This window comes from Pseudophryne corroboree, chromosome 8, assembly GCF_028390025.1.
Source record: "Pseudophryne corroboree isolate aPseCor3 chromosome 8, aPseCor3.hap2, whole genome shotgun sequence".
Taxonomy (NCBI): Eukaryota; Metazoa; Chordata; class Amphibia; order Anura; family Myobatrachidae; genus Pseudophryne; species Pseudophryne corroboree.
In genome coordinates, this window is record NC_086451.1 from 456257913 (window position 1) to 456282670 (window position 24758).

The following is a 24758-nucleotide window of genomic DNA, read 5'->3' on the forward strand; positions in this document are numbered from 1 at the left end:
CTTTGTCTCACAAAAGCCCATATCTGATTGTCCATTCGGACAGGGCAGAATTGAGGACTCGTCCTCAATTTCTCCCTAAGGTGGTGTCAGCGTTTCACCTGAACCAGCTTATTGTGGTACCTGCGGCTACTAGGGACTTGGAGGACTCCAAGTTGCTAGATGTTGTCAGGGCCCTGAAAATATATGTTTCCAGGACGGCTGGAGTCAGGAAAACTGACTTGCTGTTATCCTGTATGCACCCTACAAACTGGGTGCTCTTGCTTCTAAGCAGACGATTGCTAGTTGGATGTGTAGTACAATTCAGCTTGCACATTCTGTGGCAGGCCTGCCACAGCCAAAATATGTAAATGCCCATTCCACAAGGAAGGTGGGCTCATCTTGGGCGGCTGCCCGAGGGGTCTCGGCTTTACAACTTTGCCGAGCTGCTACTTGGTCAGGGGCAAACACGTTTGCAAAATTCTACAAATTTGATACCCTGGCTGAGGAGGACCTGGAGTTCTCTCATTCAGTGATGCAGAGTCATCCGCACTCTCCCGCCCGTTTGGGAGCTTTGGTATAATCCCCATGGTCCTTACGGAGTCCCCAGCATCCACTTAGGACGTCAGAGAAAATAAGAATTTACTTACCGATAATTCTATTTCTCGTAGTCCGTAGTGGATGCTGGGCGCCCATCCCAAGTGCGGATTGTCTGCAATACTTGTACATAGTTATTGTTACAAAAATCGGGTTATTATTGTTGTGAGCCATCTTTTCAGAGGCTCCGCTGTTATCATGCTGTTAACTGGGTTCAGATCACAGGTTGTACAGTGTGATTGGTGTGGCTGGTATGAGTCTTACCCGGGATTCAAAATCCTTCCTTATTGTGTACGCTCGTCCGGGCACAGTATCCTAACTGAGGCTTGGAGGAGGGTCATAGGGGGAGGAGCCAGTGCACACCACCTGATCCTAAAGCTTTTACTTTTGTGCCCTGTCTCCTGCGGAGCCGCTATTCCCCATGGTCCTTACGGAGTCCCCAGCATCCACTACGGACTACGAGAAATAGAATTATCGGTAAGTAAATTCTTATTTTTTTGGTGCCAGTACTATACATCAAGGAGGCAAAACTGCTGTGTGGTAAACTTGAAAATTGCTATACATGACCAATCTTCCTCTCCTTTCTTGTAAAACTGATTCCTAGTAGCCCTTTTCCTCATATTCCATTGCACTTCATTCAGAGAACTTCATTTTCTATCATGGAGTGTTCACCTACTTCATCACTCCCTGGTGGTCTAGTGGTTAGGATTCGGCGCTCTCACCGCCGCGGCCCGGGTTCGCTTCCCGGTCAGGGAAAGGGAGGTCTTCTGTCTGTTTTTGACGAAAACACAGACTTATCAAACGTAAAAAAATCTTACACTTCAGAGCATCATTTCTCATATGAAATCGTCTTTAAGTAGACTTGAGAAGGTGTGAGTGGTCACAACAGATCATGGAAATTGATAACAAAGGGTTAGATGTCTTTCTAAATGAATTTTTTCCACTAAAAGACTTGTGCTCTTGTAGAAAAGAGAATTTTGTCAGAACTATTCAGGCCATGTTTGATATCTGAATCATCAATGTCTTCTTTAGCACCAGTACAATTTATAATGGAGCCAGGAACTCTCAACATCTAGCTCCTCAAAATCATCTTTTTTTGGTGCTAGTACTATACATCAAGGAGGCAAAACTGCTGTGTGGTAAACTTGAAAATTGCTATACATGACCAATCTTCCTCTCCTTTCTTGTAAAACTGATTCCTAGTAGCCCTTTTCCTCATATTCCATTGCACTTCATTCAGAGAACTTCCTTTTCTATCATGGAGTGTTCACCTACTTCATAACTTCCTGGTGGTCTAGTGGTTAGGATTCGGCGCTCTCACCGCCGCGGCACGGGTTCGATTCCCGGTCAGGGAAAGGGAGGTCTTCGGACTGTTTTTGCTGAAAACACAGACTTATCAAACGTAAAAAAATCTTACACTTCAGAGCATCATTTCTCATATGAAATCGTCTTTAAGTATTTATTTATTTATTAACAGTTTCTTATATAGCGCAGCAAATTCCGTTGCGCTTTACAATTTGAAATAACAACAACAAACTAGATGATAACAGTCATAGAGGTAGGAAGGCCCTGCTCGCAAGCTTACAATCTATAGGGAAATAGGCATATGTACACAAGGAAAGGTGCTATCTATTGCATAGAATGAGAAGACGTGAGGATATGTGTGGACTGTAAAGAGTGGATGTAATTTGATAGGAAGGTTTATGAAAGTTATGTGGGCGGTTCAGGAATTTGATACGCTTGCCTAAAGAGGTGAGTTTTGAGGGAACGCTTGAAGGTTTGGAGACTAGAGGAGAGTCTAATTGTGCGCGGTAGGGCATTCCACAGGGTGGGTGCAGCCCGATGAAAGTCCTGCAGTCGTGAGTGGGAGCGAGTAATGAGTGTGGATGAGAGACGCAGATCTTGTGAAGAGCGAAGAGGTCGGGTTGGGAGATATTTTGTGATAAGCGAAGTGATGTACGTTGGTGTAGTTTGGTTAATGGCCTTGTGTGTGAGTAAAAGTATTTTATATTGAATGCAGTAGAGTACAGGTAACCAATGGAGGGACTGACAGAGTGGATCTGCAGACGATGAACGTCTAGCGAGGAAGATAAGCCTCGCCGCTGCATTCAGAATGGATTGTAGTGGTGAGAGTCTTGTTTTGGGAAGACCAGTTAGGAGACTATTGCAATAATCAATGCGGGAGATAATGAGAGCGTGGATTAGAGTTTTAGCAGTGTCTTGTGTAAGGTATGGTCGTATTTTGGATATGTTTTTTAGATGCATGTAACATGATCTTGAGACAGATTGAATGTGGGGAACAAAGGACAGATCAGAGTCAAGGATGACACCTAGGCAGCGAGCTTGTGGGGTAGGGTAGATAGTCGAGTTTTCAACAGTGATAGAGATATCAGGTTGGTACCTACTATTGGCCGGTGGAAATATAATTAACTCTGTCTTTGAAATATTAAGTTTGAGGTGGCGAGATGTCATCCAGGATGAGATGGCAGAAAGGCATTCAGTGACACGGTCCAGTAGACTTGAGAAGCTGTGAGTGGTCAAAACAGATCATGGAAATTGATAACAAAGGGTGAGATGTCTTTCTAAATGAATTTTTGCTACTAAAAGACGTGCTCTTGTAGAAAAGAGAATTTTGTCAGAACTATTCAGGCCATGTTTGACATCTGAATCATCAATGTCTTCTTTCGCACCAGTACAATTTATAATGGAGCCAGGAACTCTCAACATCTAGCTCCTCAAAATCATCTTTTTTGGTGCCAGTACTATACATCAAGGAGGCAAAACTGCTGTGTGGTAAACTTCAAAATTGCTATACATGACCAATCTTCCTCTCCTTTCTTGTAAAACTGATTCCTAGTAGCCCTTTTCCTCATATTCCATTGCACTTCATTCAGAGAACTTCCTTTTCTATCATGGAGTGTTCACCCACTTCATCACTCCCTGGAGGTCTAGTGGTTAGGATTCGGCGCTCTCACTGCCGCGGCCCAGGTTCGATTCCCGGTCAGGGAAAGGGAGGTCTTCTGACTGTTTTTGACGAAAACACAGACTTATCAAACGTAAAAAATCTTACACTTCAGAGCATCATTTCTCATATGAAATCGTCTTTAAGTAGACTTGAGAAGGTGTGAGTGGTCAAAACAGATCATGGAAATTGATAACAAAGGGTGAGATGTCTTTCTAAATGAATTTTTGCTACTAAAAGACTTGTGCTCTTGTAGAAAAGAGAATTTTGTCAGAACTATTCAGGCCATGTTTGATATCTGAATCATCAATGTCTTCTTTCGCACCAGTACAATTTATAATGGAGCCAGGAACTCTCAACATCTAGCTCCTCAAAATCATCTTTTTTGGTGCCAGTACTATACATCAAGGAAACAAAACTGCTGTGTGGTAAACTTGAAAATTGCTATACATGACCAATCTTCCTCTCCTTTCTTGTAAAACTGATTCCTAGTAGCCCTTTTCCTCATATTCCATTGCACTTCATTCAGAGAACTTCCTTTTCTATCATGGAGTGTTCACTTACTTCATCACTCCCTGGTGGTCTAGTGGTTAGGATTCGGCGCTCTCACCGCCGCGGCCCGGGTTCGATTCCTGGTCCGGGAAAGGGAGGTCTTCTGACTGTTTTTGATGAAAACACAGACTTATCAAACGTAAAAAATCTTACACTTCAGAGCATCATTTCTCATATGAAATCGTCTTTAAGTAGACTTGAGAAGGTGTGAGTGGTCAAAACAGATCATGGAAATTGATAACAAAGGGTGAGATGTCTTTCTAAATGAATTTTTGCTACTAAAAGACTTGTGCTCTTGTAGAAAAGAGAATTTTGTCAGAACTATTCAGGCCATGTTTGATATCTGAATCATCAATGTCTTCTTTCGCACCAGTACAATTTATAATGTAGCCAGGAACTCTCAACATCTAGCTCCTCAAAATCATCTTTTTTGGTGCCAGTACTATACATCAAGGAAGCAAAACTGCTGTGTGGTAAACTTGAAAATTGCTATACATGACCAATCTTCCTCTCCTTTCTTGTAAAACTGATTCCTAGTAGCCCTTTTCCTCATATTCCATTGCACTTCATTCAGAGAACTTCCTTTTCTATCATGGAGTGTTCACCTACTTCATAACTCCCTGGTGGTCTAGTGGTTAGGATTTGGCGCTCTCACCGCCGCGGCCCGGGTTCGATTCCCGGTCAGGGAAAGGGAGGTCTTCGCACTGTTCTTGACGAAAACACAGACTTATCAAACGTAAAAAAATCTTACACTTCAGAGCATCATTTCTCATATGAAATTGTCTTTAAGTAGACTTGAGAAGGTGTGAGTGGTCAAAACAGATCATGGAAATTGATAACAAAGGGTGAGATGTCTTTCTAAATGAATTTTTTCTACTAAAAGACTTGTGCTCTTGTAGAAAAGAGAATTTTGTCAGAACTATTCAGGCCATGTTTGATATCTGAATTATCAATGTCTTCTTTCGCACCAGTACAATTTATAATGGAGCCAGGAACTCTCAACATCTAGCTCCTCAAAATCATCTTTTTTTGGTGCCAGTACTATACATCAAGGAGGCAAAACTGCTGTGTGGTAAACTTGAAAATTGCTATACATGATTAATCTTCCTCTCCTTTCTTGTAAAACTGATTCCTAGTAGCCCTTTTCCTCATATTCCATTGCACTTCATTCAGAGAACTTCCTTTTCTATCATGGAGTGTTCACCTACTTCATCACTCCCTGGTGGTCTAGTGGTTAGGATTCGGCGCTCTCACCGCCGCGGCCCGGGTTCGATTCCCGGTCAGGGAAAGGGGGGTCTTCTGACTGTTTTTGACGAAAACACAGATTTATCAAACGTAAAAAATATCTTACACTTCAGAGCATCATTTCTCATATGAAATCGTCTTTAATTAGACTTGAGAAGCTGTGAGTGGTCAAAACAGATCATGGAAATTGATAACAAAGGATGAGATGTCTTTCTAAATGAATTTTTGCTACTAAAAGACTTGTGCTCTTGTAGAAAAGAGAATTTTGTCAGAACTATTCAGGCCATGTTTGATATCTGAATCATCAATGTCTTCTTTCGCACCAGTACAATTTATAATGGAGCCAGGAACTCTCAACATCTAGCTCCTCAAAATCATCTTTTTTTGGTGCCAGTACTATACATCAAGGAGGCAAAACTGCTGTGTGGTAAACTTGAAAATTGCTATACATGACCAATCTTCCTCTCCTTTCTTGTAAAACTGATTCCTAGTAGCCCTTTTCCTCATATTCCATTGCACTTCATTCAGAGAACTTCCTTTTCTATCATGGAGTGTTCACCTACTTCATCACTCCCTGGTGGTCTAGTGGTTAGGATTTGGCGCTCTCACCGCTGCGGCCCGGGTTCGATTCCCGGTCAGGGAAAGGGAGGTCTTCTGACTGTTTTTGACGAAAACATAGATTTATCAAACGTAAAAAAATCTTACACTTCAGAGCATAATTTCTCATATGAAATCGTCTTTAAGTAGACTTGAGAAGCTGTGAGTGGTCAAAACAGATCATGGAAATTGATAACAAAGGGTGAGATGTCTTTCTAAATGAATTTTTGCTACTAAAAGACTTGTGCTCTTGTAGAAAAGAGAATTTTGTCAGAACTATTCAGGCCATGTTTGATATCTGAATCATCAATGTCTTCTTTCGCACCAGTACAATTTATAATGGAGCCAGGAACTCTCAACATCTAGCTCCTCAAAATCATCTTTTTTTGGTGCCAGTACTATACATCAAGGAGGCAAAACTGCTGTGTGGTAAACTTGAAAATTGCTATACATGATTAATTTTCCTCTCCTTTCTTGTAAAACTGATTCCTAGTAGCCCTTTTCCTCATATTCCATTGCACTTCATTCAGAGAACTTCCTTTTCTATCATGGAGTGTTCACCTACTTCATCACTCCCTGGTGGTCTAGTGGTTAGGATTCGGCGCTCTCACCGCCGCGGCCCGTGTTCGATTCCCGGTCAGGGAAAGGGGGGTCTTCTGACTGTTTTTGACAAAAACACAGACTTATCAAACGTAAAAAAATCTTACACTTCAAAGCATCATTTCTCATATGAAATCGTCTTTAATTAGACTTGAGAAGCTGTGAGTGGTCAAAACAGATCATGGAAATTGATAACAAAGGATGAGATGTCTTTCTAAATGAATTTTTGCTACTAAAAGACTTGTGCTCTTGTAGAAAAGAGAATTTTGTCAGAACTATTCAGGCCATGTTTGATATCTGAATCATCAATGTCTTCTTTCGCACCAGTACAATTTATAATGGAGCCAGGAACTCTCAACATCTAGCTCCTCAAAATCATCTTTTTTTGGTGCCAGTACTATACATCAAGGAGGCAAAACTGCTGTGTGGTAAACTTGAAAATTGCTATACATGACCAATCTTCCTCTCCTTTCTTGTAAATCTGATTCCTAGTAGCCCTTTTCCTCATATTCCATTGCACTTCATTCAGAGAACTTCCTTTTCTATCATGGAGTGTTCACCTACTTCATCACTCCCTGGTGGTCTAGTGGTTAGGATTCGGCGCTCTCACCGCCGCGGCCCGGGTTCGATTCCCGGTCAGGGAAAGGGAGGTCTTCTGACTGTTTTTGACGAAAACACAGATTTATCAAACGTAAAAAAATCTTACACTTCAGAGCATAATTTCTCATATGAAATCGTCTTTAAGTAGACTTGAGAAGCTGTGAGTGGTCAAAACAGATCATGGAAATTGATAACAAAGGATGAGATGTCTTTCTAAATGAATTTTTGCTACTAAAAGACTTGTGCTCTTGTAGAAAAGAGAATTTTGTCAGAACTATTCAGGCCATGTTTGATATCTGAATCATCAATGTCTTCTTTCGCACCAGTACAATTTATAATGGAGCCAGGAACTCTCAACATCTAGCTCCTCAAAATCATCTTTTTTTGGTGCCAGTACTATACATCAAGGAGGCAAAACTGCTGTGTGGTAAACTTGAAAATTGCTATACATGACCAATCTTCCTCTCCTTTCTTGTAAAACTGATTCCTAGTAGCCCTTTTCCTCATATTCCATTGCACTTCATTCAGAGAACTTCCTTTTCTATCATGGAGTGTTCACCTACTTTATCACTTCCTGGTGGTCTAGTGGTTAGGATTCGGCGCTCTCACCGCCGCGGCCCGGGTTCGATTCCCGGTCAGGGAAAGGGAGGTCTTCTGACTGTTTTTGACGAAAACACAGATTTATCAAACGTAAAAAAATCTTACACTTCAGAGCATCATTTCTCATATGAAATCGTCTTTAAGTAGACTTGAGAAGCTGTGAGTGGTCAAAACAGATCATGGAAATTGATAAGAAAGGTTGAGATGTCTTTCTAAATGAATTTTTGCTACTAAAAGACTTGTGCTCTTGTAGAAAAGAGAATTTTGTCAGAACTATTCAGGCCATGTTTGATATCTGAATCATCAATGTCTTCTTTCGCACCAGTACAATTTATAATGGAGCCAGGAACTCTCAACATCTAGCTCCTCAAAATCATCTTTTTTTGGTGCCAGTACTATACATCAAGGAGGCAAAACTGCTGTGTGGTAAACTTGAAAATTGCTATACATGACCAATCTTCCTCTCCTTTCTTGTAAAACTGATTCCTAGTAGCCCTTTTCCTCATATTCAAATGCACTTCATTCAGAGAACTTCCTTTTCTATCATGGAGTGTTCACCTACTTCATCACTCCCTGGTGGTCTAGTGGTTAGGATTCGGCGCTCTCACCGCCGCGGCGCGGGTTCGATTCCTGGTCAGGGAAAGGGAGGTCTTCTGACTGTTTTTGACGAAAACACAGATTTATCAAACGTAAAAAAATCTTACACTTCAGAGCATCATTTCTCATATGAAATCGTCTTTAAGTAGACTTGAGAAGCTGTGAGTGGTCAAAACAGATCATGGAAATTGATAACAAAGGGTGAGATGTCTTTCTAAATGAATTTTTGCTACTAAAAGACTTGTGCTCTTGTAGAAAAGAGAATTTTGTCAGAACTATTCAGGCCATGTTTGATATCTGAATTATCAATGTCTTCTTTCGCACCAGTACAATTTATAATGGAGCCAGGAACTCTCAACATCTAGCTCCTCAAAATCATCTTTTTTTGGTGCCAGTACTATACATCAAGGAGGCAAAACTGCTGTGTGGTAAACTTGAAAATTGCTATACATGATTAATTTTCCTCTCCTTTCTTGTAAAACTGATTCCTAGTAGCCCTTTTCCTCATATTCCATTGCACTTCATTCAGAGAACTTCCTTTTCTATCATGGAGTGTTCACCTACTTCATCACTCCCTGGTGGTCTAGTGGTTAGGATTCGGCGCTCTCACCGCCGCGGCCCGGGTTTGATTCCCGGTCAGGGAAAGGGAGGTCTTCTGACTGTTTTTGACAAAAACACAGACTTATCAAACGTAAAAAAAATCTTACACTTCAAAGCATCATTTCTCATATGAAATCGCCTTTAATTAGACTTAAGAAGCTGTGAGTGGTCAAAACAGATCATGGAAATTGATAACAAAGGCTGAGATGTCTTTCTAAATTAATTTTTGCTACTAAAAGACTTGTGCTCTTGTAGAAAAGAGAATTTTGTCAGAACTATTCAGGCCATGTTTGATATCTGAATCATCAATGTCTTCTTTCGCACCAGTACAATTTATAATGGAGCCAGGAACTCTCAACATCTAGCTCCTCAAAATCATCTTTTTTTGGTGCCAGTACTATACATCAAGGAGGCAAAACTGCTGTGTGGTAAACTTGAAAATTGCTATACATGACCAATCTTCCTCTCAAATTCTTGTAAAACTGATTCCTAGTAGCCCTTTTCCTCATATTCCATTGCACTTCATTCAGAGAACTTCCTTTTCTATCATGGAGTGTTCACCTACTTCATCACTCCCTGGTGGTCTAGTGGCTAGGATTCGGCGCTCTCACCGCCGCGGCCCGGGTTCGATTCCCGGTCAGGGAAAGGGATGTCTTCTGACTGTTTTTGACGAAAACACAGATTTATCAAACGTAAAAAAATCTTACACTTCAGAGCATAATTTCTCATATGAAATCGTCTTTAAGTAGACTTGAGAAGCTGTGAGTGGTCAAAACAGATCATGGAAATTGATAACAAAGGGTGAGATGTCTTTCTAAATGAATTTTTGCTACTAAAAGACTTGTGCTCTTGTAGAAAAGAGAATTTTGTCAGAACTATTCAGGCCATGTTTGATATCTGAATTATCAATGTCTTCTTTCGCACCAGTACAATTTATAATGGAGCCAGGAACTCTCAACATCTAGCTCCTCAAAATCATCTTTTTTTGGTGCCAGTACTATACATCAAGGAGGCAAAACTGCTGTGTGGTAAACTTGAAAATTGCTATACATGATTAATCTTCCTCTCCTTTCTTGTAAAACTGATTCCTAGTAGCCCTTTTCCTCATATTCCATTGCACTTCATTCAGAGAACTTCCTTTTCTATCATGGAGTGTTCACCTACTTCATCACTCCCTGGTGGTCTAGTGGTTAGGATTCGGCGCTCTCACCGCCGCGGCCTGGGTTCGATTCCCGGTCAGGGAAAAGGAGGTCTTCTGACTGTTTTTGACGAAAACACAGACTTATCAAACGTAAAAAAATCTTACACTTCAAAGCATCATTTCTCATATGAAATCGTCTTTAATTAGACTTGAGAAGCTGTGAGTGGTCAAAACAGATCATGGAAATTGATAACAAAGGGTGAGATGTCTTTCTAAATGAATTTTTGCTACTAAAAGACTTGTGCTCTTGTAGAAAAGAGAATTTTGTCAGAACTATTCAGGCCATGTTTGATATCTGAATCATCAATGTCTTCTTTCGCACCAGTACAATTTATAATGGAGCCAGGAACTCTCAACATCTAGCTCCTCAAAATCATCTTTTTTTGGTGCCAGTACTATACATCAAGGAGGCAAAACTGCTGTGTGGTAAACTTGAAAATTGCTATACATGACCAATCTTCCTCTCCTTTCTTGTAAATCTGATTCCTAGTAGCCCTTTTCCTCATATTCCATTGCACTTCATTCAGAGAACTTCCTTTTCTATCATGGAGTGTTCACCTACTTCATCACTCCCTGGTGGTCTAGTGGTTAGGATTCGGCGCTCTCACCGCCGCGGCCCGGGTTCGATTCCCGGTCAGGGAAAGGGAGGTCTTCTGACTGTTTTTGACGAAAACACAGATTTATCAAACGTAAAAAAATCTTACACTTCAGAGCATAATTTCTCATATGAAATCGTCTTTAAGTAGACTTGAGAAGCTGTGAGTGGTCAAAACAGATCATGGAAATTGATAACAAAGGATGAGATGTCTTTCTAAATGAATTTTTGCTACTAAAAGACTTGTGCTCTTGTAGAAAAGAGAATTTTGTCAGAACTATTCAGGCCATGTTTGATATCTGAATCATCAATGTCTTCTTTCGCACCAGTACAATTTATAATGGAGCCAGGAACTCTCAACATCTAGCTCCTCAAAATCATCTTTTTTTGGTGCCAGTACTATACATCAAGGAGGCAAAACTGCTGTGTGGTAAACTTGAAAATTGCTATACATGACCAATCTTCCTCTCCTTTCTTGTAAAACTGATTCCTAGTAGCCCTTTTCCTCATATTCCATTGCACTTCATTCAGAGAACTTCCTTTTCTATCATGGAGTGTTCACCTACTTTATCACTTCCTGGTGGTCTAGTGGTTAGGATTCGGCGCTCTCACCGCCGCGGCCCGGGTTCGATTCCCGGTCAGGGAAAGGGAGGTCTTCTGACTGTTTTTGACGAAAACACAGATTTATCAAACGTAAAAAAATCTTACACTTCAGAGCATCATTTCTCATATGAAATCGTCTTTAAGTAGACTTGAGAAGCTGTGAGTGGTCAAAACAGATCATGGAAATTGATAAGAAAGGTTGAGATGTCTTTCTAAATGAATTTTTGCTACTAAAAGACTTGTGCTCTTGTAGAAAAGAGAATTTTGTCAGAACTATTCAGGCCATGTTTGATATCTGAATCATCAATGTCTTCTTTCGCACCAGTACAATTTATAATGGAGCCAGGAACTCTCAACATCTAGCTCCTCAAAATCATCTTTTTTTGGTGCCAGTACTATACATCAAGGAGGCAAAACTGCTGTGTGGTAAACTTGAAAATTGCTATACATGACCAATCTTCCTCTCCTTTCTTGTAAAACTGATTCCTAGTAGCCCTTTTCCTCATATTCAAATGCACTTCATTCAGAGAACTTCCTTTTCTATCATGGAGTGTTCACCTACTTCATCACTCCCTGGTGGTCTAGTGGTTAGGATTCGGCGCTCTCACCGCCGCGGCGCGGGTTCGATTCCTGGTCAGGGAAAGGGAGGTCTTCTGACTGTTTTTGACGAAAACACAGATTTATCAAACGTAAAAAAATCTTACACTTCAGAGCATCATTTCTCATATGAAATCGTCTTTAAGTAGACTTGAGAAGCTGTGAGTGGTCAAAACAGATCATGGAAATTGATAACAAAGGGTGAGATGTCTTTCTAAATGAATTTTTGCTACTAAAAGACTTGTGCTCTTGTAGAAAAGAGAATTTTGTCAGAACTATTCAGGCCATGTTTGATATCTGAATTATCAATGTCTTCTTTCGCACCAGTACAATTTATAATGGAGCCAGGAACTCTCAACATCTAGCTCCTCAAAATCATCTTTTTTTGGTGCCAGTACTATACATCAAGGAGGCAAAACTGCTGTGTGGTAAACTTGAAAATTGCTATACATGATTAATTTTCCTCTCCTTTCTTGTAAAACTGATTCCTAGTAGCCCTTTTCCTCATATTCCATTGCACTTCATTCAGAGAACTTCCTTTTCTATCATGGAGTGTTCACCTACTTCATCACTCCCTGGTGGTCTAGTGGTTAGGATTCGGCGCTCTCACCGCCGCGGCCCGGGTTTGATTCCCGGTCAGGGAAAGGGAGGTCTTCTGACTGTTTTTGACAAAAACACAGACTTATCAAACGTAAAAAAAATCTTACACTTCAAAGCATCATTTCTCATATGAAATCGCCTTTAATTAGACTTAAGAAGCTGTGAGTGGTCAAAACAGATCATGGAAATTGATAACAAAGGGTGAGATGTCTTTCTAAATTAATTTTTGCTACTAAAAGACTTGTGCTCTTGTAGAAAAGAGAATTTTGTCAGAACTATTCAGGCCATGTTTGATATCTGAATCATCAATGTCTTCTTTCGCACCAGTACAATTTATAATGGAGCCAGGAACTCTCAACATCTAGCTCCTCAAAATCATCTTTTTTTGGTGCCAGTACTATACATCAAGGAGGCAAAACTGCTGTGTGGTAAACTTGAAAATTGCTATACATGACCAATCTTCCTCTCAAATTCTTGTAAAACTGATTCCTAGTAGCCCTTTTCCTCATATTCCATTGCACTTCATTCAGAGAACTTCCTTTTCTATCATGGAGTGTTCACCTACTTCATCACTCCCTGGTGGTCTAGTGGCTAGGATTCGGCGCTCTCACCGCCGCGGCCCGGGTTCGATTCCCGGTCAGGGAAAGGGATGTCTTCTGACTGTTTTTGACGAAAACACAGATTTATCAAACGTAAAAAAATCTTACACTTCAGAGCATAATTTCTCATATGAAATCGTCTTTAAGTAGACTTGAGAAGCTGTGAGTGGTCAAAACAGATCATGGAAATTGATAACAAAGGGTGAGATGTCTTTCTAAATGAATTTTTGCTACTAAAAGACTTGTGCTCTTGTAGAAAAGAGAATTTTGTCAGAACTATTCAGGCCATGTTTGATATCTGAATTATCAATGTCTTCTTTCGCACCAGTACAATTTATAATGGAGCCAGGAACTCTCAACATCTAGCTCCTCAAAATCATCTTTTTTTGGTGCCAGTACTATACATCAAGGAGGCAAAACTGCTGTGTGGTAAACTTGAAAATTGCTATACATGATTAATCTTCCTCTCCTTTCTTGTAAAACTGATTCCTAGTAGCCCTTTTCCTCATATTCCATTGCACTTCATTCAGAGAACTTCCTTTTCTATCATGGAGTGTTCACCTACTTCATCACTCCCTGGTGGTCTAGTGGTTAGGATTCGGCGCTCTCACCGCCGCGGCCTGGGTTCGATTCCCGGTCAGGGAAAAGGAGGTCTTCTGACTGTTTTTGACGAAAACACAGACTTATCAAACGTAAAAAAATCTTACACTTCAAAGCATCATTTCTCATATGAAATCGTCTTTAATTAGACTTGAGAAGCTGTGAGTGGTCAAAACAGATCATGGAAATTGATAACAAAGGATGAGATGTCTTTCTAAATGAATTTTTGCTACTAAAAGACTTGTGCTCTTGTAGAAAAGAGAATTTTGTCAGAACTATTCAGGCCATGTTTGATATCTGAATCATCAATGTCTTCTTTCGCACCAGTACAATTTATAATGGAGCCAGGAACTCTCAACATCTAGCTCCTCAAAATCATCTTTTTTTGGTGCCAGTACTATACATCAAGGAGGAAAAACTGCTGTGTGGTAAACTTGAAAATTGCTATACATGACCAATCTTCCTCTCCTTTCTTGTAAAACTGATTCCTAGTAGCCCTTTTCCTCATATTCCATTGCACTTCATTCAGAGAACTTCCTTTTCTATCATGGAGTGTTCACCTACTTCATCACTCCCTGGTGGTCTAGTGGTTAGGATTCGGCGCTCTCACCGCCACGGCCCGGGTTCGATTCCCGGTCAGGGAAAGGGAGGTCTTCTGACTGTTTTTGACGAAAACACAGATTTATCAAACGTAAAAAAATCTTACACTTCAGAGCATCATTTCTCATATGAAATCGTCTTTAAGTAGACTTGAGAAGCTGTGAGTGGTCAAAACAGATCATGGAAATTCATAACAAAGGGTGAGATGTCTTTCTAAATGAATTTTTGCTACTAAAAGACTTGTGCTCTTGTAGAAAAGAGAATTTTGTCAGAACTATTCAGGCCATGTTTGATATCTGAATTATCAATGTCTTCTTTCGCACCAGTACAATTTATAATGGAGCCAGGAACTCTCAACATCTAGCTCCTCAAAATCATCTTTTTTTGGTGCCAGTACTATACATCAAGGAGGCAAAACTGCTGTGTGGTAAACTTGAAAATTGCTATACATGACCAATCTTCCTCTCCTTTCTTGTAAAACTGATTCCTAGTAGCCCTTTTCCTCATATTCCATTGCACTTCATTCAGAGAACTTCCTTTTCTATCATGGAGTGTTCACCTACTTCATCACTCCCTGGTGGTCTAGTGGCTAGGATTCGGCGCTCTCACTGCCGCGGCCAGGGTTCGATTCCCGGTCAGGGAAAGGGAGGTCTTCTGACTGTTTTTGACGAAAACACAGATTTATCAAACGTAAAAAAATCTTACACTTCAGAGCATCATTTCTCATATGAAATCGTCTTTAAGTAGACTTGAGAAGCTGTGAGTGGTCAAAACAGATCATGGAAATTGATAACAAAGGGTGAGATGTCTTTCTAAATGAATTTTTGCTACTAAAAGACTTGTGCTCTTGTAGAAAAGAGAATTTTGTCAGAACTATTCAGGCCATGTTTGATATCTGAATCATCAATGTCTTCTTTCGCACCAGTACAATTTATAATGGAGCCAGGAACTCTCAACATCTAGCTCCTCAAAATCATCTTTTTTTGGTGCCAGTACTATACATCAAGGAGGCAAAACTGCTGTGTGGTAAACTTGAAAATTTCTATACATGATTAATCTTCCTCTCCTTTCTTGTAAAACTGATTCCTAGTAGCCCTTTTCCTCATATTCCATTGCACTTCATTCAGAGAATTTCCTTTTCTATCATGGAGTGTTCACCTACTTCATCACTCCCTGGTGGTCTAGTGGTTAGGATTCGGCGCTCTCACCGCTGCGGCCCGTGTTCGGTTCCCGGTCAGGGAAAGGGAGGTCTTCTGACTGTTTTTGACGAAAACACAGACTTATCAAACGTAAAAAAATCTTACACTTCAAAGCATCATTTCTCATATGAAATCGTCTTTAATTAGACTTGAGAAGCTGTGAGTGGTCAAAACAGATCATGGAAATTGATAACAAAGGGTGAGATGTCTTTCTAAATGAATTTTTGCTACTAAAAGACTTGTGCTCTTGTAGAAAAGAGAATTTTGTCAGAACTATTCAGTCCATGTTTGATATCTGAATCATCAATGTCTTCTTTCGCACCAGTACAATTTATAATGGAGCCAGGAACTCTCAACATCTAGCTCCTCAAAATCATCTTTTTTTGGTGCCAGTACTATACATCAAGGAGGCAAAACTGCTGTGTGGTAAATTTGAAAATTGCTATACATGACCAATCTTCCTCTCCTTTCTTGTAAAACTGATTCCTAGTAGCCCTTTTCCTCATATTCCATTGCACTTCATTCAGAGAACTTTCTTTTCTATCATGGAGTGTTCACTTACTTCATCACTCCCTGGTGGTCTAGTGGTTAGGATTCGGCGCTCTCACCGCCGCGGCCCGTGTTTGATTCCCGGTCAGGGAAAGGGAGGTCTTCTGACTGTTTTTGACAAAAACACAGACTTATCAAACGTAAAAAAATCTTACACTTCAAAGCATCATTTCTCATATGAAATCGTCTTTAATTAGACTTGAGAAGCTGTGAGTGGTCAAAACAGATCATGGAAATTGATAACAAATGGTGAGATGTCTTTCTAAATGAATTTTTGCTACTAAAAGACTTGTGCTCTTGTAGAAAAGAGAATTTTGTCAGAACTATTCAGGCCATGTTTGATATCTGAATCATCAATGTCTTCTTTCGCACCAGTACAATTTATAATGGAGCCAGGAACTCTCAACATCTAGCTCCTCAAAATCATCTTTTTTTGGTGCCAGTACTATACATCAAGGAGGCAAAACTGCTGTGTGGTAAACTTGAAAATTGCTATACATGACCAATCTTCCTCTCCTTTCTTGTAAATCTGATTCCTAGTAGCCCTTTTCCTCATATTCCATTGCACTTCATTCAGAGAACTTCCTTTTCTATCATGGAGTGTTCACCTACTTCATCACTCCCTGGTGGTCTAGTGGTTAGGATTCGGCGCTCTCACCGCCGCGGCCCGGGTTCGATTCCCGGTCAGGGAAAGGGAGGTCTTCTGACTGTTTTTGACGAAAACACAGATTTATCAAACGTAAAAAAATCTTACACTTCAGAGCATAATTTCTCATATGAAATCGTCTTTAAGTAGACTTGAGAAGCTGTGAGTGGTCAAAACAGATCATGGAAATTGATAACAAAGGTTGAGATGTCTTTCTAAATGAATTTTTGCTACTAAAAGACTTGTGCTCTTGTAGAAAAGAGAATTTTGTCAGAACTATTCAGGCCATGTTTGATATCTGAATTATCAATGTCTTCTTTCGCACCAGTACAATTTATAATGGAGCCAGGAACTCTCAACATCTAGCTCCTCAAAATCATCTTTTTTTGGTGCCAGTACTATACATCAAGGAGGCAAAACTGCTGTGTGGTAAACTTGAAAATTGCTATACATGACCAATCTTCCTCTCCTTTCTTGTAAAACTGATTCCTAGTAGCCCTTTTCCTCATATTCCATTGCACTTCATTCAGAGAACTTCCTTTTCTATCATGGAGTGTTCACCTACTTCATCACTCCCTGGTGGTCTAGTGGCTAGGATTCGGCGCTCTCACTGCCGCGGCCAGGGTTCGATTCCCGGTCAGGGAAAGGGAGGTCTTCTGACTGTTTTTGACGAAAACACAGATTTATCAAACGTAAAAAAATCTTACACTTCAGAGCATCATTTCTCATATGAAATCGTCTTTAAGTAGACTTGAGAAGCTGTGAGTGGTCAAAACAGATCATGGAAATTGATAACAAAGGGTGAGATGTCTTTCTAAATGAATTTTTGCTACTAAAAGACTTGTGCTCTTGTAGAAAAGAGAATTTTGTCAGAACTATTCAGGCCATGTTTGATATCTGAATCATCAATGTCTTCTTTCGCACCAGTACAATTTATAATGGAGCCAGGAACTCTCAACATCTAGCTCCTCAAAATCATCTTTTTTTGGTGCCAGTACTATACATCAAGGAGGCAAAACTGCTGTGTGGTAAACTTGAAAATTTCTATACATGATTAATCTTCCTCTCCTTTCTTGTAAAACTGATTCCTAGTAGCCCTTTTCCTCATATTCCATTGCACTTCATTCAGAGAATTTCCTTTTCTATCATGGAGTGTTCACCTACTTCATCACTCCCTGGTGGTCTAGTGGTTAGGATTCGGCGCTCTCACCGCTGCGGCCCGTGTTCGGTTCCCGGTCAGGGAAAGGGAGGTCTTCTGACTGTTTTTGACGAAAACACAGACTTATCAAACGTAAAAAAATCTTACACTTCAAAGCATCATTTCTCATATGAAATCGTCTTTAATTAGACTTGAGAAGCTGTGAGTGGTCAAAACAGATCATGGAAATTGATAACAAAGGGTGAGATGTCTTTCTAAATGAATTTTTGCTACTAAAAGACTTGTGCTCTTGTAGAAAAGAGAATTTTGTCAGAACTATTCAGTCCATGTTTGATATCTGAATCATCAATGTCTTCTTTCGCACCAGTACAATTTATAATGGAGCCAGGAACTCTCAACATCTAGCTCCTCAAAATCATCTTTTTTTGGTGCCAGTACTATACATCAAGGAGGCAAAACTGCTGTGTGGTAAATTTGAAAATTGCTATACATGACCAATCTTCCTCTCCTTTCTTGTAAAACTGATTCCTAGTAGCCCTTTTCCTCATATTCCATTGCACTTCATTCAGAGAACTTTCTTTTCTATCATGGAGTGTTCACTTACTTCATCACTCCCTGGTGGTCTAGTGGTTAGGATTCGGCGCTCTCACCGCCGCGGCCCGTGTTTGATTCCCGGTCAGGGAAAGGGAGGTCTTCTGACTGTTTTTGACAAAAACACAGACTTATCAAACGTAAAAAAATCTTACACTTCAAAGCATCATTTCTCATATGAAATCGTCTTTAATTAGACTTGAGAAGCTGTGAGTGGTCAAAACAGATCATGGAAATTGATAACAAATGGTGAGATGTCTTTCTAAATGAATTTTTGCTACTAAAAGACTTGTGCTCTTGTAGAAAAGAGAATTTTGTCAGAACTATTCAGGCCATGTTTGATATCTGAATCATCAATGTCTTCTTTCGCACCAGTACAATTTATAATGGAGCCAGGAACTCTCAACATCTAGCTCCTCAAAATCATCTTTTTTTGGTGCCAGTACTATACATCAAGGAGGCAAAACTGCTGTGTGGTAAACTTGAAAATTGCTATACATGACCAATCTTCCTCTCCTTTCTTGTAAAACTGATTCCTAGTAGCCCTTTTCCTCATATTCCATTGCACTTCATTCAGAGAACTTCCTTTTCTATCATGGAGTGTTCACCTACTTTATCACTTCCTGGTGGTCTAGTGGTTAGGATTCGGCGCTCTCTCCGCCGCGGCCCGGGTTCGATTCCCGGTCAGGGAAAGGGAGGTCTTCTGACTGTTTTTGACGAAAACACAGATTTATCAAACGTAAAAAAATCTTACACTTCAGAGCATCATTTCTCATATGAAATCGTCTTTAAGTAGACTTGAGAAGCTGTGAGTGGTCAAAACAGATCATGGAAATTGATAAGAAAGGTTGAGATGTCTTTCTAAATGAATTTTTGCTACTAAAAGACTTGTGCTCTTGTAGAAAAGAGAATTTTGTCAGAACTATTCAGGCCATGTTTGATATCTGAATCATCAATGTCTTCTTTCGCACCAGTACAATTTATAATGGAGCCAGGAACTCTCAACATCTAGCTCCTCAAAATCATCTTTTTTTGGTGCCAGTACTATACATCAAGGAGGCAAAACTGCTGTGTGGTAAACTTGAAAATTGCTATACATGACCAATCTTCCTCTCCTTTCTTGTAAAACTGATTCCTAGTAGCCCTTTTCCTCATATTCCATTGCACTTCATTCAGAGAACTTCCTTTTCTATCATGGAGTGTTCACCTACTTCATCACTCCCTGGTGGTCTAGTGGTTAGGATTCGGCGCTCTCCACGCCGCTGCCCGGGTTTGATTCCCGGTCAGGGAAAGGGAGGTCTTCTGACTGTTTTTGACAAAAACACAGACTTATCAAACGTAAAAAAATCTTACACTTCAAAGCATCATTTCTCATATGAAATCGCCTTTAATTAGACTTGAGAAGCTGTGAGTGGTCAAAACAGATCATGGAAATTGATAACAAAGGGTGAGATGTCTTTCTAAATGAATTTTTGCTACTAAAAGACTTGTGCTCTTGTAGAAAAGAGAATTTTGTCAGAACTATTCAGGCCATGTTTGATATCTGAATCATCAATGTCTTCTTTCGCACCAGTACAATTTATAATGGAGCCAGGAACTCTCAACATCTAGCTCCTCAAAATCATCTTTTTTTGGTGCCAGTACTATACATCAAGGAGGCAAAACTGCTGTGTGGTAAACTTGAAAATTGCTATACATGACCAATCTTCCTCTCCTTTCTTGTAAAACTGATTCCTAGTAGCCCTTTTCCTCATATTCCATTGCACTTCATTCAGAGAACTTCCTTTTCTATCATGGAGTGTTCACCTACTTCATCACTCCCTGGTTGTCTAGTGGTTAGGATTCGGCGCTCTCACCGCCGCGGCCCGGGTTCGATTCCCGGTCAGGGAAAGGGAGGTCTTCTGACTGTTTTTGACGAAAACACAGATTTATCAAACGTAAAAAAATCTTACACTTCAGAGCATCATTTCTCATATGAAATCGTCTTTAAGTAGACTTGAGAAGCTGTGAGTGGTCAAAACAGATCATGGAAATTCATAACAAAGGGTGAGATGTCTTTCTAAATGAATTTTGCTACTAAAAGACTTGTGCTCTTGTAGAAAAGAGAATTTTGTCAGAACTATTCAGGCCATGTTTGATATCTGAATCATCAATGTCTTCTTTCGCACCAGTACAATTTATAATGGAGCCAGGAACTCTCAACATCTAGCTCCTCAAAATCATCTTTTTTTGGTGCCAGTACTATACATCAAGGAGGCAAAACTGCTGTGTGGTAAACTTGAAAATTGCTATACATGACCAATCTTCCTCTCCTTTCTTGTAAAACTGATTCCTAGTAGCCCTTTTCCTCATATTCCATTGCACTTCATTCAGAGAACTTCCTTTTCTATCATGGAGTGTTCACCTACTTCATCACTCCCTGGTGGTCTAGTGGTTAGGATTCGGCGCTCTTCACGCCGCGGCCCGGGTTCGATTCCCGGTCAGGGAAAGGGAGGTCTTCTGACTGTTTTTGACGAAAACACAGATTTATCAAACGTAAAAAAATTTTACACTTCAGAGCATCATTTCTCATATGAAATCGTCTTTAAGTAGACTTGAGAAGCTGCGAGTGGTCAAAACAGATCATGGAAATTGATAACAAAGGGTGAGATGTCTTTCTAAATGAATTTTTGCTACTAAAAGACTTGTGCTCTTGTAGAAAAGAGAATTTTGTCAGAACTATTCAGGCCATGTTTGATATCTGAATCATCAATGTCTTCTTTCGCACCAGTACAATTTATAATGGAGCCAGGAACTCTCAAGATCTAGCTCCTCAAAATCATCTTTTTTTGGTGCCAGTACTATACATCAAGGAGGCAAAACTGCTGTGTGGTAAACTTGAAAATTGCTATACATGACCAATCTTCCTCTCCTTTCTTGTAAAACTGATTCCTAGTAGCCCTTTTCCTCATATTCCATTGCACTTCATTCAGAGAACTTCCTTTTCTATCATGGAGTGTTCACCTACTTCATCACTCCCTGGTGTTCTAGTGGTTAGGATTCGGCGCTCTCCACGCCGCTGCCCGGGTTTGATTCCCGGTCAGGGAAAGGGAGGTCTTCTGACTGTTTTTGACAAAAACACAGACTTATCAAACGTAAAAAAATCTTACACTTCAAAGCATCATTTCTCATATGAAATCGCCTTTAATTAGACTTGAGAAGCTGTGAGTGGTCAAAACAGATCATGGAAATTGATAACAAAGGGTGAGATGTCTTTCTAAATGAATTTTTGCTACTAAAAGACTTGTGCTCTTGTAGAAAAGAGAATTTTGTCAGAACTATTCAGGCCATGTTTGATATCTGAATCATCAATGTCTTCTTTCGCACCAGTACAATTTATAATGGAGCCAGGAACTCTCAACATCTAGCTCCTCAAAATCATCTTTTTTTGGTGCCAGTACTATACATCAAGGAGGCAAAACTGCTGTGTGGTAAACTTGAAAATTGCTATACATGACCAATCTTCCTCTCCTTTCTTGTAAAACTGATTCCTAGTAGCCCTTTTCCTCATATTCCATTGCACTTCATTCAGAGAACTTCCTTTTCTATCATGGAGTGTTCACCTACTTCATCACTCCCTGGTGGTCTAGTGGTTAGGATTCGGCGCTCTCACCGCCGCGGCCTGGGTTCGATTCCCGGTCAGGGAAAGGGAGGTCTTCTGACTGTTTTTGACGAAAACACAGACTTATCAAACGTAAAAAAATCTTACACTTCAAAGCATCATTTCTCATATGAAATCGTCTTTAATTAGACTTGAGAAGCTGTGAGTGGTCAAAACAGATCATGGAAATTGATAACAAAGGATGAGATGTCTTTCTAAATGAATTTTTGCTACTAAAAGACTTGTGCTCTTGTAGAAAAGAGAATTTTGTCAGAACTATTCAGGCCATGTTTGATATCTGAATCATCAATGTCTTCTTTCGCACCAGTACAATTTATAATGGAGCCAGGAACTCTCAACATCTAGCTCCTCAAAATCATCTTTTTTTGGTGCCAGTACTATACATCAAGGAGGCAAAACTGCTGTGTGGTAAACTTGAAAATTGCTATACATGACCAATCTTCCTCTCCTTTCTTGTAAAACTGATTCCTAGTAGCCCTTTTCCTCATATTCCATTGCACTTCATTCAGAGAACTTCCTTTTCTATCATGGAGTGTTCACCTACTTCATCACTCCCTGGTGGTCTAGTGGTTAGGATTCGGCGCTCTCACCGCCGCGGACTGGGTTCGATTCCCGGTCAGGGAAAGGGAGGTCTTCTGACTGTTTTTGACGAAAACACAGACTTATCAAACGTAAAAAAATCTTACACTTCAAAGCATCATTTCTCATATGAAATCGTCTTTAATTAGACTTGAGAAGCTGTGAGTGGTCAAAACAGATCATGGAAATTGATAACAAAGGATGAGATGTCTTTCTAAATGAATTTTTGCTACTAAAAGACTTGTGCTCTTGTAGAAAAGAGAATTTTGTCAGAACTATTCAGGCCATGTTTGATATCTGAATCATCAATGTCTTCTTTCGCACCAGTACAATTTATAATGGAGCCAGGAACTCTCAACATCTAGCTCCTCAAAATCATCTTTTTTTGGTGCCAGTACTATACATCAAGGAGGCAAAACTGCTGTGTGGTAAACTTGAAAATTGCTATACATGACCAATCTTCCTCTCCTTTCTTGTAAAACTGATTCCTAGTAGCCCTTTTCCTCATATTCCATTGCACTTCATTCAGAGAACTTCCTTTTCTATCATGGAGTGTTCACCTACTTCATCACTCCCTGGTGGTCTAGTGGTTAGGATTCGGCGCTCTCACCGCCGCGGCCCGGGTTCGATTCCCGGTCAGGGAAAGGGAGGTCTTCTGACTGTTTTTGACGAAAACACAGATTTATCAAACGTAAAAAAATCTTACACTTCAGAGCATCATTTCTCATATGAAATCGTCTTTAAGTAGACTTGAGAAGCTGTGAGTGGTCAAAACAGATCATGGAAATTCATAACAAAGGGTGAGATGTCTTTCTAAATGAATTTTTGCTACTAAAAGACTTGTGCTCTTGTAGAAAAGAGAATTTTGTCAGAACTATTCAGGCCATGTTTGATATCTGAATTATCAATGTCTTCTTTCGCACCAGTACAATTTATAATGGAGCCAGGAACTCTCAACATCTAGCTCCTCAAAATCATCTTTTTTTGGTGCCAGTACTATACATCAAGGAGGCAAAACTGCTGTGTGGTAAACTTGAAAATTGCTATACATGACCAATCTTCCTCTCCTTTCTTGTAAAACTGATTCCTAGTAGCCCTTTTCCTCATATTCCATTGCACTTCATTCAGAGAACTTCCTTTTCTATCATGGAGTGTTCACCTACTTCATCACTCCCTGGTGGTCTAGTGGCTAGGATTCGGCGCTCTCACTGCCGCGGCCAGGGTTCGATTCCCGGTCAGGGAAAGGGAGGTCTTCTGACTGTTTTTGACGAAAACACAGATTTATCAAACGTAAAAAAATCTTACACTTCAGAGCATCATTTCTCATATGAAATCGTCTTTAAGTAGACTTGAGAAGCTGTGAGTGGTCAAAACAGATCATGGAAATTGATAACAAAGGGTGAGATGTCTTTCTAAATGAATTTTTGCTACTAAAAGACTTGTGCTCTTGTAGAAAAGAGAATTTTGTCAGAACTATTCAGGCCATGTTTGATATCTGAATCATCAATGTCTTCTTTCGCACCAGTACAATTTATAATGGAGCCAGGAACTCTCAACATCTAGCTCCTCAAAATCATCTTTTTTTGGTGCCAGTACTATACATCAAGGAGGCAAAACTGCTGTGTGGTAAACTTGAAAATTTCTATACATGATTAATCTTCCTCTCCTTTCTTGTAAAACTGATTCCTAGTAGCCCTTTTCCTCATATTCCATTGCACTTCATTCAGAGAATTTCCTTTTCTATCATGGAGTGTTCACCTACTTCATCACTCCCTGGTGGTCTAGTGGTTAGGATTCGGCGCTCTCACCGCCGCGGCCCGGGTTCGATTCCCGGTCAGGGAAAGGGAGGTCTTCTGACTGTTTTTGACGAAAACACAGATTTATCAAACGTAAAAAAATCTTACACTTCAGAGCATAATTTCTCATATGAAATCGTCTTTAAGTAGACTTGAGAAGCTGTGAGTGGTCAAAACAGATCATGGAAATTGATAACAAAGGTTGAGATGTCTTTCTAAATGAATTTTTGCTACTAAAAGACTTGTGCTCTTGTAGA

General features: G+C 40.1%; 33 non-coding genes across 33 annotated transcripts; all 33 read left to right on the forward strand.

Annotated features, from left to right (window-relative positions):
• The first annotated feature begins 1257 nt into the window (after positions 1 to 1257).
• On the forward strand, positions 1258 to 1329 carry TRNAE-CUC (transfer RNA glutamic acid (anticodon CUC)). Its single transcript has one exon. It is a non-coding gene; the product is annotated as a tRNA-Glu (tRNA).
• A 527-nt stretch (positions 1330 to 1856) lies between these two features.
• TRNAE-CUC (transfer RNA glutamic acid (anticodon CUC)) lies at positions 1857 to 1928 on the forward strand. The gene has a single exon. It is a non-coding gene; the product is annotated as a tRNA-Glu (tRNA).
• Positions 1929 to 4107: 2179 nt separating this feature from the next.
• Positions 4108 to 4179, forward strand: TRNAE-CUC (transfer RNA glutamic acid (anticodon CUC)). Its single transcript has one exon. It is a non-coding gene; the product is annotated as a tRNA-Glu (tRNA).
• A 525-nt stretch (positions 4180 to 4704) lies between these two features.
• Positions 4705 to 4776, forward strand: TRNAE-CUC (transfer RNA glutamic acid (anticodon CUC)). The gene has a single exon. It is a non-coding gene; the product is annotated as a tRNA-Glu (tRNA).
• A 527-nt stretch (positions 4777 to 5303) lies between these two features.
• TRNAE-CUC (transfer RNA glutamic acid (anticodon CUC)) lies at positions 5304 to 5375 on the forward strand. Its single transcript has one exon. It is a non-coding gene; the product is annotated as a tRNA-Glu (tRNA).
• Positions 5376 to 5903: 528 nt separating this feature from the next.
• Positions 5904 to 5975, forward strand: TRNAE-CUC (transfer RNA glutamic acid (anticodon CUC)). The gene has a single exon. It is a non-coding gene; the product is annotated as a tRNA-Glu (tRNA).
• A 527-nt stretch (positions 5976 to 6502) lies between these two features.
• TRNAE-CUC (transfer RNA glutamic acid (anticodon CUC)) lies at positions 6503 to 6574 on the forward strand. The gene has a single exon. It is a non-coding gene; the product is annotated as a tRNA-Glu (tRNA).
• Positions 6575 to 7101: 527 nt separating this feature from the next.
• On the forward strand, positions 7102 to 7173 carry TRNAE-CUC (transfer RNA glutamic acid (anticodon CUC)). Its single transcript has one exon. It is a non-coding gene; the product is annotated as a tRNA-Glu (tRNA).
• A 527-nt stretch (positions 7174 to 7700) lies between these two features.
• Positions 7701 to 7772, forward strand: TRNAE-CUC (transfer RNA glutamic acid (anticodon CUC)). The gene has a single exon. It is a non-coding gene; the product is annotated as a tRNA-Glu (tRNA).
• Positions 7773 to 8299: 527 nt separating this feature from the next.
• On the forward strand, positions 8300 to 8371 carry TRNAE-CUC (transfer RNA glutamic acid (anticodon CUC)). The gene has a single exon. It is a non-coding gene; the product is annotated as a tRNA-Glu (tRNA).
• A 527-nt stretch (positions 8372 to 8898) lies between these two features.
• Positions 8899 to 8970, forward strand: TRNAE-CUC (transfer RNA glutamic acid (anticodon CUC)). The gene has a single exon. It is a non-coding gene; the product is annotated as a tRNA-Glu (tRNA).
• Positions 8971 to 9499: 529 nt separating this feature from the next.
• TRNAE-CUC (transfer RNA glutamic acid (anticodon CUC)) lies at positions 9500 to 9571 on the forward strand. The gene has a single exon. It is a non-coding gene; the product is annotated as a tRNA-Glu (tRNA).
• Positions 9572 to 10098: 527 nt separating this feature from the next.
• TRNAE-CUC (transfer RNA glutamic acid (anticodon CUC)) lies at positions 10099 to 10170 on the forward strand. Its single transcript has one exon. It is a non-coding gene; the product is annotated as a tRNA-Glu (tRNA).
• Positions 10171 to 10697: 527 nt separating this feature from the next.
• Positions 10698 to 10769, forward strand: TRNAE-CUC (transfer RNA glutamic acid (anticodon CUC)). Its single transcript has one exon. It is a non-coding gene; the product is annotated as a tRNA-Glu (tRNA).
• A 527-nt stretch (positions 10770 to 11296) lies between these two features.
• On the forward strand, positions 11297 to 11368 carry TRNAE-CUC (transfer RNA glutamic acid (anticodon CUC)). The gene has a single exon. It is a non-coding gene; the product is annotated as a tRNA-Glu (tRNA).
• A 527-nt stretch (positions 11369 to 11895) lies between these two features.
• On the forward strand, positions 11896 to 11967 carry TRNAE-CUC (transfer RNA glutamic acid (anticodon CUC)). The gene has a single exon. It is a non-coding gene; the product is annotated as a tRNA-Glu (tRNA).
• Positions 11968 to 12494: 527 nt separating this feature from the next.
• TRNAE-CUC (transfer RNA glutamic acid (anticodon CUC)) lies at positions 12495 to 12566 on the forward strand. Its single transcript has one exon. It is a non-coding gene; the product is annotated as a tRNA-Glu (tRNA).
• Positions 12567 to 13095: 529 nt separating this feature from the next.
• TRNAE-CUC (transfer RNA glutamic acid (anticodon CUC)) lies at positions 13096 to 13167 on the forward strand. The gene has a single exon. It is a non-coding gene; the product is annotated as a tRNA-Glu (tRNA).
• Positions 13168 to 13694: 527 nt separating this feature from the next.
• Positions 13695 to 13766, forward strand: TRNAE-CUC (transfer RNA glutamic acid (anticodon CUC)). The gene has a single exon. It is a non-coding gene; the product is annotated as a tRNA-Glu (tRNA).
• Positions 13767 to 14293: 527 nt separating this feature from the next.
• On the forward strand, positions 14294 to 14365 carry TRNAE-CUC (transfer RNA glutamic acid (anticodon CUC)). The gene has a single exon. It is a non-coding gene; the product is annotated as a tRNA-Glu (tRNA).
• A 527-nt stretch (positions 14366 to 14892) lies between these two features.
• On the forward strand, positions 14893 to 14964 carry TRNAE-CUC (transfer RNA glutamic acid (anticodon CUC)). Its single transcript has one exon. It is a non-coding gene; the product is annotated as a tRNA-Glu (tRNA).
• Positions 14965 to 16090: 1126 nt separating this feature from the next.
• TRNAE-CUC (transfer RNA glutamic acid (anticodon CUC)) lies at positions 16091 to 16162 on the forward strand. Its single transcript has one exon. It is a non-coding gene; the product is annotated as a tRNA-Glu (tRNA).
• Positions 16163 to 16689: 527 nt separating this feature from the next.
• TRNAE-CUC (transfer RNA glutamic acid (anticodon CUC)) lies at positions 16690 to 16761 on the forward strand. The gene has a single exon. It is a non-coding gene; the product is annotated as a tRNA-Glu (tRNA).
• A 527-nt stretch (positions 16762 to 17288) lies between these two features.
• On the forward strand, positions 17289 to 17360 carry TRNAE-CUC (transfer RNA glutamic acid (anticodon CUC)). Its single transcript has one exon. It is a non-coding gene; the product is annotated as a tRNA-Glu (tRNA).
• Positions 17361 to 18486: 1126 nt separating this feature from the next.
• On the forward strand, positions 18487 to 18558 carry TRNAE-CUC (transfer RNA glutamic acid (anticodon CUC)). The gene has a single exon. It is a non-coding gene; the product is annotated as a tRNA-Glu (tRNA).
• A 527-nt stretch (positions 18559 to 19085) lies between these two features.
• On the forward strand, positions 19086 to 19157 carry TRNAE-CUC (transfer RNA glutamic acid (anticodon CUC)). Its single transcript has one exon. It is a non-coding gene; the product is annotated as a tRNA-Glu (tRNA).
• A 527-nt stretch (positions 19158 to 19684) lies between these two features.
• On the forward strand, positions 19685 to 19756 carry TRNAE-CUC (transfer RNA glutamic acid (anticodon CUC)). Its single transcript has one exon. It is a non-coding gene; the product is annotated as a tRNA-Glu (tRNA).
• Positions 19757 to 20283: 527 nt separating this feature from the next.
• On the forward strand, positions 20284 to 20355 carry TRNAE-CUC (transfer RNA glutamic acid (anticodon CUC)). Its single transcript has one exon. It is a non-coding gene; the product is annotated as a tRNA-Glu (tRNA).
• A 1724-nt stretch (positions 20356 to 22079) lies between these two features.
• Positions 22080 to 22151, forward strand: TRNAE-CUC (transfer RNA glutamic acid (anticodon CUC)). The gene has a single exon. It is a non-coding gene; the product is annotated as a tRNA-Glu (tRNA).
• Positions 22152 to 22678: 527 nt separating this feature from the next.
• On the forward strand, positions 22679 to 22750 carry TRNAE-CUC (transfer RNA glutamic acid (anticodon CUC)). The gene has a single exon. It is a non-coding gene; the product is annotated as a tRNA-Glu (tRNA).
• Positions 22751 to 23277: 527 nt separating this feature from the next.
• TRNAE-CUC (transfer RNA glutamic acid (anticodon CUC)) lies at positions 23278 to 23349 on the forward strand. The gene has a single exon. It is a non-coding gene; the product is annotated as a tRNA-Glu (tRNA).
• A 527-nt stretch (positions 23350 to 23876) lies between these two features.
• On the forward strand, positions 23877 to 23948 carry TRNAE-CUC (transfer RNA glutamic acid (anticodon CUC)). Its single transcript has one exon. It is a non-coding gene; the product is annotated as a tRNA-Glu (tRNA).
• Positions 23949 to 24475: 527 nt separating this feature from the next.
• Positions 24476 to 24547, forward strand: TRNAE-CUC (transfer RNA glutamic acid (anticodon CUC)). The gene has a single exon. It is a non-coding gene; the product is annotated as a tRNA-Glu (tRNA).
• The last annotated feature ends 211 nt before the right edge of the window (positions 24548 to 24758 follow it).